This window comes from Episyrphus balteatus, chromosome 3 (assembly GCF_945859705.1).
Source record: "Episyrphus balteatus chromosome 3, idEpiBalt1.1, whole genome shotgun sequence".
Taxonomy (NCBI): Eukaryota; Metazoa; Arthropoda; class Insecta; order Diptera; family Syrphidae; genus Episyrphus; species Episyrphus balteatus.
Window position 1 is genome coordinate 89,205,729 of NC_079136.1, and position 5,448 is coordinate 89,211,176.

Below are 5,448 nucleotides of genomic sequence, written 5' to 3' on the forward strand. Positions count from 1 at the left end.
AACCTTTAAAAGTACCTACCAAACAGTTTTTTTTTTCAACAATTAAGATGCTTTATTTCATAAAAAGAAATAAAAACCATAAATTCATACAAAATTATCGTGTCCGGATACTGAAATAAGTTTGTCCAGAAACTAAATTTTGCGTCCGGACACTAGTGCAAATCGAACTTTTTTTATTATTTTTATTTTTAAATATTAAAATGTTTTATTTAAAAATTATGTGAATGTAACATTATTACAAAAATGCCAAACTTTAAGAAACTACCAAAATATTTGCTATAGCTTGAACAGCAATAAAACTATTCGACGTCAAAGTTCAAAAGTACCTTAACTGTCCGGATACTAGTGCCTTTACCCTAATAGCGTGAGAAGATAAAAATACGTGTTTTTTCGCTTTTTTTGATGGAAATTGATCGAGTTCAAAAAATTCTAGCTCTCTTGGTAGATGTCTCATAGACCTGATCGATATATATATATTTTGAGCTAAGACAACAAGCTTTCAGATAATGTACAATTTATATAGGTTGTCATAAAAAAAACATGGATTTAAAGGTGATAGAATAAAAATAGGTAGATTTTTTCTATTTAATTTTTTTTTTTTGCAAGAAAAATGATTTTTTAAGGTTTCACTTCTACCACGTGTTAATTGCACACATAATTTTTTTAAATTTCAAATGCCATTCCGCTGCAAATTAATTAATATCTCGCAAGTTTTATAAAAAAATTAATTTCTTGCTTCTATTTGAGAATTAAGAGCGACACCGCGAAAAAAAAATTGTATTGGTGTGACAATGGTTTATTATACCTATTAAAACTTACCCTGTTAATTCAGTTTTCAAAAAAAAAGGAGAAAATTTTTTAAAGTTGAAGTTAGATCGAAATATAATATTATAACTTGAATTCAACAAAACACGGTTCTTCAGAGAAAACTTGCTTGTTCCTTTTAGTAATTATGGCAAATCTCTAATGTTTATTTTTCCATAGCCCAACCAAACCATTCTATAAATCCTCTGATGTTGTTTGGGTTCACGACAGTTTACGGTAAAGTTTTTCCTCACGAAACACAGAAAATTTTACATACCTACTTTACTATTCTTTTTGTGCTAGAAAAACTCATTAAACACATGTTTTACTAGTATTCCTAAAATATAACACAAGTTTTTATTAAAATAAAAAGAGGAATTTTTTTTTACTTTTACAAAACATCTCGAGATGCTGTTTTGAAATTACATTTAATACTTAAAAGGAAAGAATGTAACTATTATTTCTAAGACTTTTTTATTTTTAGAAAACAAATGCAATAAATTTTCAATTGTAAACCAAATTTGGTAGTCATAGATTCTTCTTATCATCATCACTTAAAAAGTAAAGTGTCATCACTGAAACACAAGATGCAACAGTGAGTTTTACAAATACAACAACGCGACAAAATGGCGTGAAAGCTATCGAAACAAAAGAACCGATAAGATAAAAAATTTTCACAAATATTTATTAGAAAAGGGATTTTTTTTTCAAAAACTCGCATCGATAAAAGCTGAAACACAATCACGCTTTGCCAGACGCGTCATCGCGTTACGTTGAGAAATCCTCAAAGCGCTCTTCTGTCACTTTGACTTCGAACAGCTGATTGAAACAACAAATCTGCTGTCAAATAAAAAAAAACACAGTCACTCACAAAATTATTGGGCCAGGTCTTTATCTTGATTTAATTGTGGAAAAATGAAAAAGAATATTAATGTGTTTAAAAAATGCATAGAAATTTGTTTATTCTTTAATCCTATAGTTATAAAAACAACACCAATCAAAATAAATTGTTTTTAACAATAAAACTCAGTCTACAACATCATTAAATTATTTTTGTTTTTAATACGTAAATTGTTTTGATTTAAAATATCTCGATTTCGTTTTTTTGTGCAAAATCTATATAGAGAAATTAAAAAACTCTCCTAGGTTTGCAATAATTTATTTTTGTTTATTCACATTTGGCGCAAAAATAATGTGGGTGACTGTAACTATGTCTGATAAATGTCAGAAAGCGAGCAAAAGTTCAGTCTGGTTGAACTTTTGCTCGCTTTCTTACGTTTCCTTACGTTTGTCAAAAAAAGCGTACGTAAGAAAAGCGTCATTGTGGGAGGTTATACAGATTTCGTATGGTTGAACTTTTGGCAGTGGGAGGTTATACAGATTTCGTATGGTTGAACTTTTGGCAGTTGGCAAAAACCAACGGCAAAGTGTGATTGTGTTTCAGCTTTAAATAACCAAAGTTGGCATATACACATTTCACCTTATTAGCACAAATTGAAAGTGTCATCACTGAAACGCAAAATGTAATAAAGAGAAATTTTTAAACTCGTGAAAACTAAAGAGCACCGTCCATATTTTATTTACACTTATATTTTATAGACTTCGATTTAATTAATATTTTGTTTCACTAAACCAACGACATCCAAGATACATCATCCTCCGAGTTGTACCTGAACGACCTCAAATTATAATCCGCCAATAAATTCTTGAAGAAACAAAACATGAAATCATAGCGCTGAACCCAAATTTGAACGAAGAATTATATTTATAATGTGCGTGACATAATTATAAAAAGTGGGTGGAAGTGGGAGAGCAATCAGATCACTTGGTTGACAAATCACAGTGAATGCGGTATGAAGTGAAATAAATAAATTTTTTGAAGTTTCTAATATAATTTGTAAATACATAATCTATAGAGTTATTCGAATATGATGATATGACAAACACCGAGGACGTTTGTGTTGGGCCGAAAAAGATGCTTTCACTTCTTAATTCACTGTAATTTGTAAACCAAGCGATCTCAGTCACTTTTTTACGAACTGTCTTTGCTCTATCACTAAAACTCACTTTTGAGAATATGACGGAATGTACAGTCCATTGATTGCCATTATCATTCTTTGTTCACGGTGTTCACACACTCCGCCAATTCATTTTGACATTTCTGTCTTCTGTGTTGCTTTCACACTTGCACTTCAAGGTGAAACATTTTGTATTTCAGTGATGACACTTTTTTTGTCAACCGAGGCAGGTTTATGGAAAAAAATACCGTTTTTAAAAAATGAGGATAAAAACCATTTTTATCTGTTCTTTTATTTCGTTTTGAAAGATCTGACGCTAGTTCCAGCCCAACGGTCGGCTCAGAAATTTCTTCTTAATCGCCAGCTTAACAATTTTCATGTTTTGTTGCATAGTAATGAAATTTATCGCTTTAATTAAATATATTAAATATTTAATGCTAAGACTTAAAATAAAATCGAACATAGCCGCCCTCTTTCTTCGCAATAAGTAACTTCATCAAGTCTTTGTTTAGCATAAAATGTTTAAAGTGTTGGTATATATATTTTTTTGATGAAACGGAGCGGAACAGGCTCGCAACCGCATTCGACAAATAAAAACTTATCGAAAATACAAAGAAAACAACAACAATTGACAGTAGTTCCGACTCCATCCGCCAATTATGGTTCTGGCATAACAGTCTAACACGACAAAACTATCGCTGATAGATAGTGTGCGGGGGCTCTTAAGAAGCAAGTACCTACCTGCGTGCAAGCTATTCAAGTAAATTAGCTATATATTAAACAATAATTTTGTAATATTTGAAATATTTTTTTTAAATTAACTCCCCTTTGAAATTTCAAGTGTATTCCTTATTGCTGTTGTGGGTACCTCGAGTGATATTAATTTACTTTGTTATAATATATTTCAAAGTCCTCAGGTTATTTTATGTTCACATGACATGTTAGTCGTGAATAGAAGCTCCTCACCAGTCTAACAATGGATACTGGCGATGAAGAAGACTCTATTGGTAGAATATTTGCCTACATCTTTCGATCCTTAATTTTTTTTGGAATGTCTACTTACGAGTATTGCATTAAAAATAAGAAACTTATTTACAAGCCTTGGGCAGCTGATTATTGTTCAGTTATTGACTGCTTGGTTCTGATGACAGGTTCAATGTTTTTAATGTACGATTCAATATATTATAGAAATGAAGTATTTTCAACACGCGATGTGACTATGTATTTGATTGCTATAATGTTTTTCTTTCAATCAATATTGGTTTCATCAAATCGCATTGCAAATTGGATGAATCGAAAGCGAATAAAAGAAATTTATGATGAATTGAACAAAATAAGAATCAATGAGTTTGGTTATGTGGGTGAAAATTATTCTAAAGTGCGCAATGAAATAAAAAACCTTATTTTTATAAAATTACTCTGTTCGGTATTTATTTTATCATTAATGTTTTTAATAATTGCCTATCAAAGCAAGGATGGCTTCATTATTGACTTATATTGGGCCGTATGTTCTATGTTCTTTATGGTGTTGACGGTTGGAGTAGAAATCAAAATAGAATTTCCAATGATATACGGAGCATACCTTTTCAAGCTGCTTAATTGCAGATTTTCATTTGTTGTCGATGAAATTAATACTCTATGTAAAAATTATGGCATAGATTTGGATGAACAAAAATTAGATTGTCTTTGCAACGAACTAGCAAAACTTGGAAGAATTCATAAAACTGTACTCAATTTGATTATTGAATTGAAGGATTTTTGTCAATTTGAAATACTTTTTATTTTGTTAGCAATTGGTGTATCACAAATTTATTACATGTTCACATTTCTTGTCCTTTGGAGTTCTTCTTTTGAAGATGGAAATTTTCAAGTAGCTTGTGCTTTTGGATCATTTTTTACAACGTTTATAAACTTATTTTGGATGGTACATGTTTGTTCGGAAACAATTGACTCATGTAATGAACCGGGAGAAATCTTAACAAATCTTTCAGCAGACAATTTGCTAAATAAAGAATTGGAAATAAGCGTAAGTTTATCTTTATTAACCTAACATTCATTTTATGAGATTGTATTTTTTTTTTTTTCAGATTCAAATAGTTACATTCCAGTTTTTGCAAGAAAAAATGCAACTACCAATCTATGGGTTGTTTGATTTAGATTGGAGTACTGGATTTCTTATTACCGAAGTTGCTGTTTCACAATTGATAATACTATTGCAGTTTGATTATATGAATTTTGAATTTTAGTTAAGCTAGTTTATTTATAAACACATAAATAAATGTCTTAGAAGTGCATGTCTTTATTTTCCTGTAATGAGCTTATATTAACTTTTTAATTTTTCTACATGTTTATTATTTTGCATATTATCACTAATTGAATTCAGTATTTTTGTTGTAAGCTAAAAAAAACAAACATTGATAAACAAACAAAAAAACAAAAATCCCACCCATTTTAACTGGAAATAAAAGAGAACTTATGTGGTGCCATTCAAAAAGGTATATAGAAAAAAAACACAGCAAAGATGTATCGAAGATGTCCCGAGCATGTACACGGAGAAAAATGAATTTAGTATTTTATACTCCATATGACTAGTAAGGAAATTAAAGTAAAAAGCCCTAGATCTTAA

At 30.0% G+C, this 5,448-nt stretch overlaps 1 long non-coding RNA gene across 1 annotated transcript; it reads left to right on the plus strand.

Moving 5' to 3' along the window:
• Positions 1 to 4,281: 4,281 nt before the first annotated feature.
• LOC129913413 (uncharacterized) lies at positions 4,282 to 5,109 on the plus strand. The gene is made up of 3 exons (XR_008772046.1): positions 4,282 to 4,548; positions 4,613 to 4,848; positions 4,910 to 5,109. It is a non-coding gene; the product is annotated as an uncharacterized LOC129913413 (long non-coding RNA).
• Positions 5,110 to 5,448: the final 339 nt, after the last annotated feature.